This window comes from Ammospiza nelsoni, chromosome 6 (genome assembly GCF_027579445.1).
Source record: "Ammospiza nelsoni isolate bAmmNel1 chromosome 6, bAmmNel1.pri, whole genome shotgun sequence".
Classification (NCBI taxonomy): Eukaryota; Metazoa; Chordata; class Aves; order Passeriformes; family Passerellidae; genus Ammospiza; species Ammospiza nelsoni.
Window position 1 is genome coordinate 20,977,983 of NC_080638.1, and position 19,475 is coordinate 20,997,457.

General features: G+C 40.6%; 1 protein-coding gene across 4 annotated transcripts in view; it reads right to left on the minus strand.

Annotated features, from left to right (window-relative positions):
- The window catches only part of CPT1A (carnitine palmitoyltransferase 1A), an 83,243-nt gene extending 63,768 nt beyond the window's left edge, over positions 1 to 19,475 (minus strand). For 2 of the 4 annotated variants that reach the window (XM_059474016.1, XM_059474021.1), the window contains exons 1-5: positions 19,409 to 19,475; positions 15,067 to 15,174; positions 12,927 to 13,051; positions 3,689 to 3,803; positions 527 to 626 (exon numbers count right to left, since the gene is read on the minus strand). The gene's annotated coding sequence lies outside the window, so the exon portion shown is untranslated. Of the gene's footprint in view, positions 1 to 526; positions 627 to 3,688; positions 3,804 to 4,224; positions 4,304 to 12,533; positions 12,574 to 12,926; positions 13,052 to 15,066; positions 15,175 to 19,408 lie in introns of those variants that run through there. The other 2 variants (XM_059474018.1, XM_059474020.1) reach the window with 2 other exon arrangements.

Consider the following 19,475-nt stretch of genomic DNA (forward strand, 5'->3'; position numbering starts at 1 on the left):
TATCAGAGTAAAGAATTCAGGGAGCTTTGTTGTCTTTTAAATTATGAACTTGATCAAGGTATTATGCCACTGAGGAGGGAAAGATCAGCCAAAGAGTCTGTGAAAGACTTTAGGGACATTTTTTTTAGAGAAAAAAAAAAGGGGCAGGTAGAATTTCATACCACCATACAAGAACAAAAGACCCAGTACACCCCCTTGTGATGTAATTGTTCTTAAAAGTACAGCTTGATGTGCGTGGGGAAAGACAGCTGGCAGGATGATGGTGAATAGCTGAAGATGGAGGAAAAACCATAGAATTAAGACCTTTCCTGTTCCAGCCTTCTAAGGTAATTTTCCTCTTTTTAACAAGTGCTGGGAAACAAAGCACAGAAATTAAAAACTACACAATATTTTTGGTGTCACAAATGTTAATGTACTCTACTTTGTATTAGAAAAAATGCTCCCAAATATAAATGCTGATATATTCTGATTGCCAGAAAATGAAAGCATTAAAATGACCAACGTGGGAATGGAAAGGCAAACTTACCCTGTGTTTCATCCCATAGGAACATCAGGGGGTGGCTGCAGTGGCCCTCATGGCAGTCCTTCTAAAACCAGGATCCTGTCTCTGATGAGGTGTGCCAGAACTATTCCACATTTTTGCAGAAAATACATTAGAAACTGGCTTTGGGCTCATACATTAAAATAGCAGTGTGCTTTCTAAAAGAGAAGCTGAGCTCAGCAATAGCCTGTAAATCAGTGGTCCTCATCTGTTCATTTCTAGGCAGTCTTGCTGCCACAGTTTCATCTCTTTTAATTAAACTTCTACTCTGTTTCTACCAAGCACAAAACAGGTTTTCAAAAGGCATCAGGATCACAGTCCTTAAGCCTATTACTGTCACCAGAGGAAAGTGTAGGTCAAATGTTATTATGCTGACCTACATTCTTCTCTGGCTTCACAGCAAAGTACTTTTCTGTTCAAGGGCTGCCTGTGCAATGCTGGTGGCACTGCTCAAGTGGCTTTATCTGTGTGTGCTCAACATGTACTTCTAGGCTACTGTGGAAGAAATGACAAGGGAATTCCCAGGTCAGTTTGAATTTGTTTCTGGAGAGAAACTACTGTAACTGTGAAGGACTCCTGGAAAGCTTAAAAGCATCAGGAGCTGAGCAATAGAAAACATGTGGAGGAAGAAGCATTCCTTGGTCAGAGAAGGCTCATTATTTCCTCAGCTCATCTTTGCTTAGCAAGAAGCATCTGACCTGATTGTTGAGTAAAGCTGCATCCCTTAAGAGTGCAGGGAGCTCACACTCAGCCACACAGGGAATTCAATTTAGCATATTCTCTGGGGTGTGGATATTGCACTGCTGCTCACCTGGATGAAGTCAGAGCTGTGCAGCTGCTGCGTCCCAGACCTTACACTGGTAACAAGTAACAGTCTGCAGTAAAGCTACAAACTGCCAAAATGCCTCAGCTGGGCTGCTTTGCCTTTGGCAATTGCTGATATCGCAAGTTCCCTAGGATTATTTCAATTTCAGTGTTGTGTGGTTTGTATTTGGGTTTTTTTTTTTTTTTGTATGTTTGTTTAAAAAAGTGGAAGAAGAGGCAAATCTTAAATAAAAATCAAAGCAATTAATCAGAGTGATCCAAAATTAACTTCAAGTGAATCACATGAGGTATTTAAAATGCATGTTTAAATTTTAGAACAGAATATTTTCTGTGATTTCTGTAATTTCAAATTAAATTTAGAATTGTATTCTAGGATGGAATGAAAACTAATATTAAAACAATATGATTTTAAACTCAATTCCTGCAGGGCTTTAAATACAAACATTTGCTTGAAGCAAGGATATTTACATTCTACCTCATATGTCAAACTTTGTGATATAGAAACAAAACACTACATAATTAGTGGTCCTGGATTAGCATCACCAGAAGCCAGGTGGAAATTACTGTTATTACTCAAACTGTATCTTGGCAGGCAGGGTCTTTTCCAGCAGATCAGCAGTGTTGTCAAATAAATGAACAAAAGCAGCTTTGGAAGAGAAAAATGTTGCATGCATCCATTATTTTTCTCCAGTTCTGACCAAAAATTTGGCTCATTAACATGAGTGGGTTGTACTACCTCCCTTTTCAGAATGATTCAGCCTGAGTGCAGAGAAGAGTATCAAGACCATTTAGGAATGTGAACCAACTGTTTGGAAGGGAGAAGATTTCTAGAAAGCAGTACTTACTTTAGCTTCTGAATATAGATCTGATACCAGAACATTTGGAATTAACTCTTTCAAACAGAGTTGGGATTCCCCACAGGAAGTGCAAGGCCTGGTAAAGTATAGGGTTTCCAATGCACAGACTAACTACTCTCTCTTAACACTGGCAATTCTGTATTGGGAAACTCCTGCATTATTACAGATGCCTTTCTCTGGTGCCTGTCAGAATCCTTATCCTTGCCAGTTAAGTGTGTATTTACCTGCTCACTGCTTTCATTACCAAGCTACAGAGAATTTTAGGAACCAAATCTCACACTTGTACTCAACAGCTGGAGTGGTGCGTTGTGTGGTGCTGGCAACTCAGTGGGCAGAAATAAGCAGCTGAAAACCAATTGCCATCTTGGAGAGAACAGAATATCTCCAAAGATCATTGGAGAGACACAATTTAAGAATAATTGCAAAAAAAACCTGCTTAAAATATCTCATTCACTCTTTATACCTGCCTCCCAATGTGTAGGATTTCCCACAAACAAATGTCTGGAATGAAATCCAGAATCCATGAACAATGGAAAGTAGATATCCTTAAGCTGAAAAAGTAGCTGGGAAGATGGATGAACTGTTAGAAGCAAAGGGTGTGAAAAAACCTCCAAACCACTGGACTTAAAAAAACCCCCTTAGAACCAGGCATGTGCTTGATTTTGTAGTTATTGTGAGGACAGCTTATTTCTCTAAGCTGGGAAACTCTCTGTGAAGTGGAATGGCAACCTCAGTCCCCGCTGAGGACTAGATTTGAGCTCACAGGTGTGGGGTACAGGTGCCACCTTCAAATCCTATCAGCAGGTTTGACCACATGCCTTACAGGCAGCAAAAGCTATTGGGGACGGAAAAATCTTCTTTTACCCATATGTAAAGATATGATTAATTACCATTAATTTCTGGAACATCCCATATAGAGCTCTGGATGCTCCAGAAATTTAAGATAATCATTAGCAATATTAGAAAAAAGAATATATTTTCATGCATTTTATGCAAACAGGATATTCGTTTGGGACACATTGAATAGTATCTCATTAATAACCAGTGCTGTTTATGTATGCACATATCTTCCTAAATACACTTAGGAGACACAGAAAGTGGAAGGGTCAGGCACTTTTTTCCCCCCAAACAACAGCAGAGCTTTACAGCTCTCAGTTTTAGTCCACCTGGTATTGTGTTCACAAAATCTATAAATTAGTTTTCACATTACAAGCAATCTCTTCTGATTTAGTGATACAGGCTGAGATTGTTAATTTATTAAAAGGTGTTGAGGCTCATGTTTGTGTCCACAATTAATTCATTGAAGCAAAGTCATTTGTTTACCATTGAGAAAACCAGTGATGCAGAAATGAGAATGGCAGGGAGTACATCAGTTGAGTGCCTGATAAAATCATCACAGCAAAACCATTTTGGCAGCCTACAGCTCTTTTATAAACCATGACTTCAGTAAAAATATTGAGCTTACTTTTAGGCAGGTGATTAATCCTGATGCAGCACTTCAGTCCAGAAGTAGGTCTTGGAAGCAAGAGGCTTCAACATCAGCACAGCCCAGCACTTTAGGAATAAAGCCACCTGCAGGACTGTGATATATGGAACAAATTAGCGACAGGCTGGTTTGGTTTTTCAGGTTCTTATGCACATCCCTTTTGATGACAGCAATAATATAGCATAGCATACCCAGAGACGGGGGAGAAACACTCTTAAGTACAGAAAGTTTATCTTCATCATGGTTTTTTTCCTTCTAATCGCAATCCTTTCTGTTGATTTATGCAAATGTGGTTTATGGACCACCCAGGTAAACCTGCTGTTTAAGCACTTCTCACTTCTTCTTTTGTGACCCTAGCATGTAAGAAGGGCTATCACATTTTGTTTAGAGCTCTCAAAGCCCAGGAAGTGGTGTGCTCATTGTTTGCATCTGGCAAAGACCAGGATGCAGAAAAGTAACTGGATTAAAGTCACACAGCAAACCACTGTGGGTGTTAGAAAATGAACAGCACTCACCTGAGGCCAGGTGACATCTCTGCCTCTTAGACCTACAAAAGCCTGCTGGGCTCTAGCCCAGATGCAGCTGCTTTTAGGCCTGAAATGATAACCAAGAGATTTGAATGGGATTCATGGATAGGATGCTTGGCACAATTAGGAGCAGCAGATCAGCAACACTAGAGGTAGTGATAATGAATTGGTGAATGAAAACTGTCACAGCACATGCTGTAGTTGAGAGGGCCACAATACACAGAGCATCACCATAGAATTGCAGAAGGCTTTAAGCATTCACCCATACAGAGTAACACCATACCACATCAGAAGACTTCAGATGTCTACCCATACAGAGCAACACCACCTCACTTCAGAAGGTTAGAAGTGTCTGCTCTTATTGTTCTTTAGCCCAAACTTTTATACCCCTCATGTTCACGCACTGCACCTGTGTGCCCTCTGTTCCCTTTGGTGGTTGGTCAGTGCCCCTGGGCACTCCAGGTCTCGTTGCTGTCAGTGCTGCTCACCTGCTCCTCACAGCTGTACCCATTAGGGATGAGATTCTGCCACAGCCCCACTCCCAATTACCACAAACTGTGTACCCACAGAAAACCATACATCTAACACAACATGACACTTTCAAAAAAATATAAAATAGGAATAATTCTTATTTTTGTGCCCCAGAACTCTATTTTAATTAGCAGTCTCTTGAGGATGCCTGCATAAACAGCAAGAGCAAAAAATGCAGGCAGGTATCACTACAAGTGGAGGCATTTCTTTGCTGCATTCTGTGCTTCACCGTGCTGCTGTCCCGTGCACCTCGCGCTAGTGCTGTGACATGGCAGAGGGAGAAGCAGCTCTGATGCAAGGTGATGTTGCATGGTGTGAATACAAGGAGAGGTGACTCAGAGGGAGTGCCACATTTTACCTCCCCAGCACAATAGGGGCCATGCCAAGAAACACTGCTAATGGAGCTGGGCGAAGGCCACCCGGGTGCAGCGTCCCAGCCAGCCACTTCAGAACAGCACATTGTCCCAGGAGAATTGCCTCTTGTTACACAAGATGATGGCTGACAAACATGACTAAACCCTACAGGCTCCATTTGGGCAAAGCTTTAGCCTTAGAGGACCTGCCTGCCTTCTCCCACTGCACTCTCCTTGCTCTCCTTCAACTGACTGATCTCTCTACTCTGTGCTTCTTTTTCAACTTCCTTCTCTGCTTACCTTTCTTCTGTATTTCGCTCTTCACATTTCTTTCAAAATGGTAAAATGATGGGATTCACTTCTACCTTTAGGGGAAATGCATATATACTGGGGCACTTCCGTTGCAGAAAGATCTTTCCAGAAACTCAGTTTCCAGAAACTCAGTCTGTGAGACCGAACACATAAGGTTGTGCAACAGCTTATCACTTTGTCCAAAGCAACCGTCTGATTTCTTCTAATGCGGCTTTTGCATTGATAAAGCAGCATATAAATTGTGGGATAATCCAGACAGGAAATTGTTTATAACCTTGTAAACATCAGTAGCTGTAGAAATAAGGAGTTTCTGCACAGTACAGAAGGGATCTCAAAGGCTGTATGAACAAAATGTATAGGTATAGGTATAACCCTAAGAAATGAGCCATAAAAAAGAGATTTCCTCTCCTTTCTCTGCTACTCCATGCAGATATTTAAATAAAATCCTCATTTCTTAAGGATGTGGGAACAGACTACTTTTTTGATACAGTCTTACAGATGTGCTTCTGCACTTATGAATTCTCAAGTCAGCCCCAGTCCATGCTGTGTACTTGGTTTCAAACAGAAGTACCTGAGCCTTAGTGCTCAGCTTATGAACAAAGGTGCAGGTTTAAATAAATTTGACTAAACTCTTGAGATTAGCAGGCAGAAGTTATCACTGGATTAGTCCATGACACAGTCTTTCACAATTTTTAATAAAATTGTCAATCACAGAGCTTCTCAGACCACTTGGAGAAGTATTGCTGGGGTGTCCAAATAGATGCTGAAGAATTCCATAGTGAGATGTCTTGGATTCAGATACATCTCTAATTTTGATTTGAAAAAGTGAACTTTGTTCACAGTCTATTAAACCGGCTTCATCTGATATTTCCTAGTTTATAGCTTGATATTATTTTTTATCGCTCACCATTGTAAGAGTGACCCGAGACTTTGACTTATATGATGTAGAAAGTGTGGGGATGGTAGTACCATAAATATTAATCTAGTTTCCTTTCTTTCAGCTACAGAAGAAGAGAAATCTGATTAACCCTGTTGACTCCATTCAGGGCTCACCAACACCAAACAATTCAAGGTCAGTCATAGCAGAGCATGTCATGAACACACTGCATCACATCTTTATCCCTATACATGTAAATCCTCTAAATAATAATCATGCCACACTCAGCATTTATCAGGCTTTTGCTGACTTTTGTAGCAACTACTCCCACATGTTTTCTATCCCCTGAAAAGGTACAGATTTTCCTCTCCCCCCCCCCCCACTTTTTTCCTTTTTTTTTTCTTTTTCTTGTGGTGTAATCCCACACAAAACAGTGCTTCTGACTGGAGACAGCAGAGCCCATAAGTGAAGAGAAACCAGGAACATGTATAAACAAGGCTGTATCATAGAACAAGTTCCCAGGTCGCCTCTGAGATACCATTCCCTTGTATCCTAAAGATTGTCTACACCAGACAGGGTGGAGCTGGAGAATGATGGAACCACTGGCATTCTCCTTGGCTTTATGTGGAGTGATCACTCTATGTTAAAGATTCACATGCTGCACATTTCCTGCTCTCAGAAATTCTTGTGAGAAGACAGTGTTGAATGTTTTTAGTATTAAAATTAAATCTGGTGACAGAAAGAAACACTGAGAAAAAACAAAGCCTGACTAGAACCTTGGTGGTGAAGAATAGGCAACACTTGAGTTTTTGAGTTTGTCTGGCAACAGCTGCTTGCATTTGTAGGACATGGATCAGAAAGGAAACTTTGGTTCTCCAGCCAAACCTAACAGCATGATTTTGACTTTTCTACAGAAAAGGATGCTTTGATGCCAAAAAGACTTTATGCACTTTTTAACTCAAGAAATTTGATTTACTACATTATGGGAGAACTCATGTTCTCTCTTGCCTTCTAATTGGCAGAAAGGAAGCAGGGCCACAGACTTGGCACAGGCACTGGTCTCTTAACCCAAAATCCAGTTCACTGGGATGTGAAATGGTTATCCTTTTAGATCCCACTCTTCTTCTAAGTACATTAGCCACCTTTCAGTTTTACATGCCGTGAGTGGGCAGCTGTCCAACAAACAAAAGTATGTAGATGTATCCCTGCTAAGGAGTATCAGGTGGAGTGACAGCCATTTTTCTCATGTCACCAGAAATGAGGGTCAAAATGCTTTGCACAACCTTCTTTAATTTTTTAAAAAAGAAGAAAAAGCAAGGGTGTGTCTTTGACCTTTGAAATATGATGGGAATTTCCCTAGAGATTCAGGTCAGAGGAGCTAGGAAACAATACAGTTGATCAATCTGAGACAGCTCAAGGGTTAGAAAACAGTAGGAGAGATCAACTTAGTGCTGTAAAAATTATCACCATTTAAAAATATCTTTCATCTCTTCATTTACAAGGCCCATAAAAAAGGCAAAATAAAAGTGCCTATTTCTCTCAGAAATTGAGATGGCCAACATTCAAGAAGATGTCTATCTACACAGGAGATCGTAGAATTATTTAGGCTGGGAAAGACCTCTAAGATCATCAAGTCCAACCATTAACCCACCACTGTCATGTCCAGCATTAAACCACGTCCCTAAACACCACACCTACAGCTCTTATAAATATCTCCAGGGATGGTGTTGCACATCACTTACCTGAGCAGCCTGTTTCAGTTCTTGACTGTCAGTGAAGAAAATCTCAGTGAAGAAATTTTTCCTAATATATGATCTAAATTTCCCTTGGTGCAACTTGAGGTGGTTTCCTTTCATCCTGTCACTTGTTTCTTGGGAGAAGAGACTGACACTCACCTCACTACAACCTCTACATCAAAGTAAGGATTTTGGGTAAAAGCAAGTAAAGGAAGGATCCAAAGGTAAAGAATCTCATATTTATTCTGACTTGGGAACCATTATCTGTATGCAGTTGGTGCTACTCATCGTTTGATGCTCCCTAAAAATGTTTTTACTTTCCTGTTTAAAAAGTGTGGGACAATATGAAAGGCTGATTTAGAGATGTGTACACACAATAGGTTTCTTGGTTTAACAAATCTTTCTGTGTCTTAGAAAAATACATTTAATCATTCTTAAGTTGAGGCCAAATTTTTTGTTTCTACTCACCAGAGCCTAGAAAGGCATAAGGCATGAAAATGGGGCTTTAGGTAAATCTGAACAAAGCTCTACCTTTCTTTACACCTTGCAGATTCTGTAGCTTTGTAAGTTTGAGTCCCCCTTGTTGTAAAGTCCATGCTCCCATCCTTGGAAGTGTTCAGGACTAGGTTGGATGGGGCCCTGAGCAACCTGGTCTGAGGAGCAGTTTGCCCTGTGGCAGGTTTGGCTGAAGCCCTTTGTGCTAGGCAAGTTTGGGAGACGTTGGGTTTGCACACCTCCAGCAGGGTCCATGAGAAAGGATGACTCTGGGTCCTAGTAAGGATAGGCAGAGTGCTTGGAAAATAAAACCAGCAGAAATTGAGGTGCTTATCCCTGCTAATCCCAGTTTTGTCCCCTCCCCTCATCTAATCTGGGTTACCAGCTAACTTCTGAGCAAAGATCCTTTTTTAACATCTGTTGCCAGAAACCTCAGTGTCATGTAAGCTGACCTGTGAACAAAATTCTGCTGGTAACAGCAGGCTCAGGGCCAGGTGAGGCTGTAGGCATCTGTGTGATTTTCCTGCTTTTACCCCCATTATTCCCTGAAACTGGCAGGATAGAGGAGAACACCATTTTTGCTCCAGATCCTTCAACCTGGCTGTGAGGTCACTCTTGATTGACCTCAGACTTCTTGCTGGGACTTCATCACTGCTCACCAGAAAGGACAGTAGTGGATAATATCCAGAGGGCTGTAACAGGCTGGAGAGTTTCTTGGTACTACTTGGTATGTCAGTTCATGGGCACTCAGGCCCAGTGACAAAACATGCAGAGTTAAAATGAGCTACCATGGATGTGATCAGCCTCATGCAGAGCTCATGCGCATCCTCCCTGAACACACACCCCCCTCACACACACCCACACACCCCAAATCGTGAGAAGCTGCTGGAAAATCTGTAACAAAACTCTCAGATGCACCATCACTGACAGCCCCAGGTTTAAACAATATCGCTCTCAAGCGAGAAACTTGAGATTAAAATATAAACATGAGTGAGAAATGGTGCCAAGGTAGGGGGGATTAAGGGAGTCAGTGAAAGACGAAACTTCAGAAATTGTTTGGACCTGTTTCAAAATCCTTGAAACTCAAAGGCACAGAAAACTAACCTCTTAGTTGCTACACAAACCTGAGTATGCCTTTGCCACTGCCTGCAAAGGCAGCTTATAGGCTTTAGTGACTAGAAAAGCAAATACGTCTCAACCTGTGAACTGTTCCAGTTAAGTCCCTTGGTGATCATGCTGTCCTGCAGGAGTTATTAATTCTCATAACTGAGTTTTCCAACTAAAGCTGTCATGAGTATTTTCACTCTGTTTCTTGTGCCTCAAGTCATGAACGTTTCATGAGGTTAGATTAGTATCAAGAGAAAAGCCTAAGAAAGATTTTGTGCTTGTAAGAAAGACTTTGTGTTTCTCATCCATGGACAGAGAAGGAACATTTCTGTGTCTGCTGTTCCTCAGGAATGTTGAGCAGTACAGAAATCTTAATACTGCCAATGCTCCTGGCTCAAACAATGCTTTTGATGTTTTAGGAATAGAGCACGAAGGATTAACAGATAAATGCACATTGTTATGGAGGAAGAACAATTCTTAAGCCTTCACACATCCCAATAAACATTTGCGTGGTCTGGGTGGGCAGTGAAGAGGCCCTGGGGAAGGGGCATTTGGCTTTCATTTTGCATTCACAAAGGATTCACATCTGAACTTCCTCATTCTCCTCACATTCTGAAAGGATCAGAATGCAGGAGTATATGACTAGAGCTCTGCAAAAACTTGACAGAAGATAGAATGACAGCTAGGGGAGGATAAATTATGCTTGTTAGAGAGCTAAATAGCATCATTTTACTCTTGAAGATTGGGCTATAGAGATTTAAGGCTATATGAGAGCACTGAATTGGAGGTTTAACTTCCTTTAAGATATACATAACAACTTCACCGACTTAACTAATTCATGTCCACTTTCCTAAATAGACAGATGACAGACAGTGGTCAGCCAGAAAGCCAGGGAGTAGAACTGGGAGTTAGCAAGTACAATGTTAGTTTCTGCAACAATTGCTATATTTTTCTTTTTTTAATGAACTCAGCTAGGACTACATGTGCTATACTACTCCTATTACCATGCATTAATTTTCTGTGATGCTGGCTTGCAGATCTCTCCCAAACCAACTTTCAGTGAAGTTTAGGAGGCATGCCCTCACTGCACATAGAATTCCTTTTACAACATTGAAATACTGTCAGGTCTTAACATGCTCAGGCTCTACCAAGGCCAAGTCAGATAGTAATCAGTTGTCATGCTTGGAGAACATTTGCTCTAATATGTGTCTGTACATTTCTGTAAGGGAAGAGCTGGGAGGTGCCCTGGAAGGGCAGAGGCAGGGAGCAATGGGGAGCTGCCATGCTACATGTGTGCCAAACCCCTAGAAAATGAGGAAAGTTTGTTTGTACATTTTCACTGCTGGGGTCTGCAATGGTATTTTCAAACCTTCAGTTTTCCCTTTGGGATAACCAGGAGTCTGCATTACAACAGCATCAGCTGTCACATAGATTAGAGACTATATGAGAGTGGGATACAGTTGTTACCAGATAGTGCTTCTGCAATGTTTGACAGTGTAAGCTTTACAGCCACAAGGACCACTCATCCTTCTTGCTTCAGTTTTTAGCCCCCAGTTAATATTATTCTTTGTGGTTTTTTTCCCTATAAAACTGTGAACATTACCTTTTGGAAGGAATCTCTAGCATTTAATGGGCTTTTAACAGGCATTTCAGTTTTCAAATAAGAACAATCCCTTTTTTTTAAAGTTGTGCCTAGAAAAAGTCTTCAGTACCTAGTGTGACTGTAGTACCTAGTCCTCCTCCATTTAGACACACAATGAGGTACATTTTAGAGTGCCATTGCCATTAAGGTAAATCAATTCCTTTAAGACACATGCATTATTAAGTATTGAAATGTAGGTATCATCTAAGTGATTAATCTGCCATTTCAATATTTTTCTTGAAATAAATACAGTAACCATCCAAAACCTAGAATTTTCAGAGGGGAATATATTTGTAAACCTCAACAGAAAGCAGATTTGGATACCTCAATTTGCTTAAAAGTCCTGTTTATAACCGCCTATAGAACAAGGATAAAATATGAGGAATTGTCAGTGGCAAAGGCTTCTTTCTGCTCACTCAGAATGTTGCTAAGTGTTCTAGAGCTCCAAGGGTTTGAATACCCTTCCATTAAAATTCGGTCATCTATCTATCTATCTATCTATCATCTATCTATCTATCTATCTATCTATCTATCTATCTATCTATCTATCTATCTATCTATCTATCTATCCATCATCTGCCAATGCATGTAACTACTTCACAAAATGGAACTCTGATCTGAAACTTGTCATGTATCTTACTCAATTAAGCTAGAAATGGCTTCAACTGTCTGCAGTAGCTTTACACGAAACCTGTAGACTCATTTTGCAACCATCCCTCTGATTAGCTCATTACAGAAAAAAAAAATCCCAAACAACAAACAGAATAATAAGAGTGTGGTCAAGGAAAGAATTATATATCTTGTGGCAATGAGAAACCTCAAACTCAATTTGGATAAAGAATTTTCAATAAAGAACACAATAAGCAAGCAGTCTGTGTTCATTGAGATCATAACATAATTACATACAAATCTTGAAACCTGAAGTTTCAAACCAACACGTATATATCTTAAACTTATGAAGCCTTTGGGTTTAACTGCAGAGTGGGAAAAGGTAGCTCCTTGTTTAAATTAAATTTCCATTTAAAAATAAAAATAATAAAAGAAGGGAATGTCTCTAGAGGACATACACATGTATTGAACCCACAATTACCTGCAAAAAAGCAAGATGACTGCATTAAACACACCCAGGAAGGCATGGGTCTCAGACAGGGAGCAGGACTGATCAAATACTTTCAGCAAGTAAGTCAAATTCTTACTTCTCTTAGCATTGGCTCCACATCTGACTTCACTACTACCTCTGTTACCTCTGGAAATTTCTCCTTGGAATATGCAGTTGCTGCTTGGCTGATGCAGTAGAAGCTACATGGGCAAGTGTAGGAGGCGTATATCCTGCCTTCCCTAGCAGGTCAGTGTGTCATTGAGGAATGCAGCTCATGGTTAACCACCCTCTTTATGACTCCTTGGTGAGACAAAAGATCCAAGTTCCTATGAAGAGGGTAGGAATTTTTTTAGATACTCATTGCATTTTTTTGTAAGTACTTAAATGCAGTGCTTGTGAGGAATCTGCCAGGGCAGCATTTTTTCCACCAGAAAACTACTTTTTGACAAAATTTGCAATATTTTGTGAAAATATATCAACTTCAAAAGAATATTACGTTAAATTGCATTCTTGGTCAAAACAGAGTGGTGAATTCTACCTGGTTCAAATATGTGAAGCTAAGTGGTAACAGCAGGATGGGCAAACAGCTTCTTAGAGCAGAAGATGTCCAAAATGATAATCCAGGTAAGAGAGTACTTCATCCATTGAACTGTGATTTTCCAGCTAAAAAACAATGAAAAAAAAAAGGAGGTCTTGTTTTTCTACTGAAGGAATACACAAGTGCACAAAGAAACATCCCCAAACCAAATTAGAGGGCGGATTTTAAAGGAATACGTCTGTTGTTAGAACTGTGAAAACACAGAAGTGCTTATTTCCTTGTGCAACTGTTACTGTTGTGTAAGTGGTTCCCAGCACAGTAAACAGCAAAGGTACGACAGTGAGATTTGGTCAGGCTCCATATTGTACATCATGCTCACGCATAAATCCACAAAAAGATGAAGGAAGGGGAACATGTTCCGAGTTACAGTGTTTGTCTTCCCAACTAGCTGTTACACAGCCCTGCTTTCTTGGGAAGGGCCAAGCACCTGCCTGTGGATGGGAAGTGGTGAATGAATTCATTGTTTATTTTGCTTGAATGTGCAGCTTTTGCTTTACCTAATAAACTGAGTTTATTGCAGTTGATGAGTTTTCTCACTTTTCCCACCAACAGGGAGCAAGCAAGTGGCTGGACAGAATACAGAGAGCTAAATGTTGTTAAAATCAAAGTGGGGAAAAAACTGACCCTAATTGAGGGAACAGTTTAAGAAACTTGATACAGCCTGCTTCTAAGGTAATTTGCAAAGCTGCTGATTCTGAAGTTTCTTTCCAGGTGACCCTTGGATCTTCACTACTGTAGAAACTTTAAATGGTGTTTGCTCAATATTAAACTCTGAAACTACTGCTTGATGTTTTCTTTTTTCCAAATTAGAGAATCAGTGGAATGGACTTCTAACTCATTCTCTTAATTTTAATGAATGTTGCACTTAGTTCTTCTGAATTGTATACCAAATAGCTGCTTGATATCCTTTTGCTGCTGTGTTGAATACTCTTGCAGAAATACTCTGCAATCAATAGACTGAGATCCATTCATTGCAAAAAAGAGGGTGAACTAATGGCTCACATTCTTCTTCTTCTGTTTGGACTCTTGTTTCCTAAGAAAGGTAATGTGTGCCTCAGTTCATGTGCATCTTTTCTGTTTGCCTCCTTGGACCTTTTTTAGCTATTGACCAGTTTTAACTTCATTTGACACATGAGTTTGAGTTCTGAGGACACCACAGGGTCAGTGGAAATGGTCAGGTGAGAAAAGAGGAGACTTTTTAAAAAAAAAAACAAACAAACATGTCATACCTGGATCTGATTCTGCTTAAGAATTCAGATCAAAACCATCCTAAAACTTCAAGCTTCCCCAGACTCAGAGACTCATTTTTATGTCATGTGATGAGCTGCACAGATTACATACATTGAGACAGATCTGATATTCTGTGAAAAGTAAATCAGGGTTTACCAGAGCTGTCCAAAGTGAGTTAGACGCGATAGTAATTCCACTGTTCTTTGCCAGGTGATGAAGAAAAGATCAGGAGAATCACTGCTTTTAATTTTGACCTATTTTCCACCAGATGGTGCTCCTTCCCTTGTCCTGATGTTGCTCTTTCTATCGAGTAATACCTGTCTGCATCAGACCCTCTGCATCTGTCTCTACCCACCCTGTACACCTGGATGCATTGCTCTGGCCAACCTGGTGTCCCTCTGGCCAACACTGCTCTCCCAGCTCTGACCTGCAGCTATGCTTCACAGGCTGTTTGGGGTCTGTTTGGTTCTTCAAAGCCTTCTGCATTATGAAACTGTGATATTGCAGCTGAGCCCAATAACGTTGCGTCAGCAGAACCCAATGCTTTGTTACCACCATTCACATTCACCTTTGTGGCACTGTCTGAGACAAGCAAAGCAAGAAATGTGTGCAATTCCACAGACTGGCATGACTGTTATAGGCCATGATGGATCAATCAAGCGTGGGATTACGACCCGTGATGGAATGTGTTAGCTGTTTGGAAATCATGGATTGGTTTATCCATACTAGGTCTCTATCAGTGTAAACAAGTGGATCACAATACCAAATTAAAAACAAAGGCTGAGTCAAGCAGGAAACAGCACTGATTCTGTCTGCAGCCTGTGTTTTCCAGTGCACTCACTGCTCTTACCTTGACACTGCTCCCTGCAGAAGGTTTGATCTCGCACCAGCCAGAGCATAGGCACTTCGGCTCACCCAAAGCAGATCACCAAAGTACACTTGTAACTTCCACTTTTATCTAGGACCAGGAGGACAGCCAGAAAAGGATGTTGTAAAAGCTTCTTTATCTCTACTAAAAGTATGAAAAGTTTAGACTATGTCCCATTACTTTTTCTCTGCCATTTTAGATGTATGGATCAACACTGCACAGAAGAGCAAAGGCACTGACCCACAAGGAACGCTCCTGGGACCTGACAAGCCTCCAGCCACTGGATGCTTACTGGGCATAGCAGAGCCAGCTGCAGCCCCATTCTTCAGCTGTCAACCTGCTCACAGCCCTCCATAGCCCTCCCCTCTGCCTTTTTCATGGACTGGCTATTAAGAAAACTCCTGAAATAAGTGAACATATACTTTGCTGTAAGGCTTTCCCTTAATTTCTTTCTCCCTCTCAGTATATTTTTCCTACTGTCAGTCCCCACCCTACCTCCCACTCTCCCATGATGGTGCATTATTGGCCTTGTGGAGGAGATACACTTAACAGATGTGGCAGGAAGGGATATGTGAGGGTTTCAACATCTGATATAAACAGATGCTGAGCAGGAGGAATTAGTTTTCTGCAGGGCTTTTGTCCTTTGCTCTTCCTATGTTACTTGGCTAGAAAGGAGGCAGGTAAGCGACTGAGGCAGTGACAGAGCTACTCCTTTTCACAGGAAGTTCTTAAAGTGTTTTATGAGACTGAGAACTATCACTGCCCCATTCACCTCTTCCTGAACTGAGACACACACTTGCCCAGGCTGCACAGTGAGTCACTGTTGAGTGGGTATGCCTTGGCTTTAGCTTGCAATTCCGTAATGCATTTTGGGACTCTGAAACAACAGATGATCTAAAAGAGAATTAAAATGAGTAAAGAAAACCTCAGTGAAACTAGATGGCTATAACAAAGCTAAGCATTGTAACTGCCATGTCCTATTCTCTCTTGCTGGATGTTGCTAATTCACTTAAGTCCTTACATCCATAGATCAAAAGCCAGCTTAAAAACAGTTGGGACTTCTGCTAAAAGTGGAACTAAAATTCCATTCTATTTCTTTCTCTTTTCCTTGCATTGGTGTCCTAGAAACAGCTTCTTCACTCTCTGCCCATGTGCAGGAAGGGTGACTGATTGCACAGACCTTGAGACTCATCCTAAATTCAATTTTCCTTGATGTCTTGGTGATGCATCAGATCATGTCACCTGTTGTGAGGTTTGTATGTCCCACATTTTCAAGTGCCTGGATGTTCTAACCTTCACAGTCAGATCCACTTTTAAGCTAACAGGAGCAAAGATACTCTCCCACAGTTCTGATTAGTGACACAGCCATTGCATGTCTTTGTGCCAAATATTTCACGGATTAATGACAGTAAATGTTATGGCTCAAGATCAGTGTGTTAGTACAGATTGGAAAGCCTATTTCACTTAGATCTTTTTCTACCCAGACATTTGCTTCCTTTCAGAAAGAATTCATTGGAGTGTTCTCATCTTCACTCTCGAGCAGCCTTAATAGTATGATGCATTTATAGGAGAAGGAAAATTACTGGAAGAATTTATGCTCTCATCTGGTTCACTACCTAAGAGAAAAAAAAAAAAAAAACAAACCAAAAAACAACAACCTTTTAGAGTATTTGTGGCTAAAGATATTCCTTCTTTCCCATTCAGAATGGCTTGATTCACATGTCTTTGGGAATGATTTTTGCCAGAGGACAAACTGAGCATTGAATGGTCGGTGTGAAAATTGATTTAGAAGCAGCCAGAATTCTGATGAGGATGGGACAATAGAACTGCAGGAAATACTTGTTTGTGATGCAAGAATGCAAATTGTGCAGTGTGTGTGCAGAAGAGTTAATCCAACAAAAAGGGGTTTTATCTCAAGGTGCAGTTTAAGACTGTGATGCCCTTCCTTGGACATTTTAATTGCAGGTGGAGAGAGATAAGCTAGCACTCAAAGTGACAGCAGGCTAATACAATGCTTTGTATTGAGAGCAAAGGAATGAATAGCTTTCTCATTACCAATTTCAGGCATGGGTAGGCAGAAGAAAAGGCAATGTTAAGATCTGGAACAGGTCTAGAAATCTGCTTCCTCCCTGCACCAGCCAAATGGGGACAATGGAAGCATAACTCCATTGCTGGGCTGGAGCAATTTGGACTCTTGATGCTTACTGATAATTAATGGGCTAAAAGTTACAGAGAGAAACAGTTTTTTGATGTTTCATAGACTCATATAATATAATGAAGATAGTCCTGCACTGACAAAGGGAGTGACAGGTTAACCTAACACCTTAGCTCTATCTCAACACTGAAATTAGCAGGCTACAGAAGCTAGTGCTAGGGTGGGGTGAAGCAGGACCTTCTGAGGAAGGAGAGGACTCTGACTCCAAAAGACTACCAAGGAACAGCTGTGATTCAGAGCTGGTGAGGAAAAAAAGGACATATTTTCCAGGAAGCCTCCAGCTATGCAGCTCAGATGGGCAGTGTTCCTGGCATGCAGGTATCGATTGCTGGTGTCCTTGAAGCTGATGGTACACATATTCTTACTTTGCTCCGTGCATTTAGATTTGGGTGTTAGGTGCTAGAAGGCTCTTTTCTTCCTTTCTTGCTCTTTTTTTTTTTTTTTTAAATTTTTTTTTATTTTTTCCATAGACACTACAGTAAACATTCGGTTTGTTTAACAAAAAGAGCTCAGTGTCTAGACCAAGTTCTTGTTCACCACTAAAATCCTGACAAAAGACTTCCAAAGGCACGGTAGAAGGCACTCTGCAGCACTGGCAGTGACAGCACCCACTGGGACATTAAAGTTCCTATGGGGGAAGCATCATTTACAGGCTGTGAGCATTTCCTAGGGAGCTACATCCAGCTGAAGGTCTCTCAACCACATCCCTTTTTCTCTCGAGGACATGAGAAGAGCACACCAAAACTGTACTGTACAGGTTTTACACATTAGTGAAGCAATGATGAGTTTCTCCATGTCTTTCTCAAGGGAACTTTGAAGTCATTCAAAGAGCTTTGGGAATGTATATTTTAATAACAACCCAGGACCGTACTTGCTGGGCTTTGCATTTGGCTTTGCCATTTTGTTTACTGCAGAGTTTGTGAAATAGGGACAAGCCATAAACATCCACCTAGCCACACTTCTGCAATGACATGCTCTGACATGCTCAAGTATTTTCGGTGGAAGTGTTCCTGCAGCCTTCTTCTTTGTGGGTTTTCAAGTCATCCAGTTAGGGAGAAAAACAACCATAACATGTTACTGAGGTCACAGATGAATAAGACATTATGAATAGTCATGCTGGAAACAAAAGCTTTGGTGAATACTTGGTGAGAACTGTGGGGGTTGACAAAAGTTTGCAGAGCAATTCAAATTAATGAAGCACATGGAAAAATGTTACCTTGTGGATAATTTCCAGGAGAAAAGAGTTTTTGAATAAACTGTTCGATGTTGGGATTCCCTCGCCCTTATTCTCATCTGAGTTGTGAATCATCCGATCACCGGCTTGAAGGTAAATCATTAAGTAAAAAATTTAGGGGGCGGAGAGGGAGGAGGGGGTGGCAATCAATGTGTCAGGTTTACCCTATGTCCCAGAGCAGTGAATAATTGCCATTACTGTAGCAACTGATGGCTTAATGCCTAAGCTTAAACTTCTCCCCAGCAGTGTCAGATCTTCTGAGCGGGTCATAAATAAATGTGAATATATATATATATCATTTTTGCATCAGAAACTTTGCCAACAGATAAAATACCTTTCTTTCTTTTGCCGTTTAAAAGGAGAGCATATACTAACATGCCCACATAATAATAACTTGCCCATTTGTGACAAAGTTTTTCTCCATATCACATCTTATTGCCAACAGTAACAGTCAACAACCTCCTTCATGAACTGCTGTGATTTTATCTGGAAATTTCAATTAGATGTGGGCTTGTAAACTTTTCTCAACTATAGATTGTGAACATTTATACATTTATTCTCCCAGCTGTGTAAAATGATATAGTACTTTACAGCTCTGGACCTGAAAGATAAATATCATATAACCTGTCTTCAATGTTGCAGAAAGTCTACAGTAGAAAAACATTCCAGATTTCCTAAGATCAACTCCAGAGCCTTACATACATAATTTTCCAAGCTAAACATCAACTCTGTGGTCGTGGGTCCAGACATAACTGTCCTTAATATGTTAAATAGCAGAAACATGCTGGAACAAAAAGATAGGGTGAAGTTGAGTGTTAGAACATTTACTTTTCTCAATCTTACATAATCTTAGCATGTTAATCTGTTTTTCCTACCTCTGAGGTAGATTTTATAGATTTTTCTCAAGTGATGCAACATACTTCAAGTTCACTTCGGTCATTC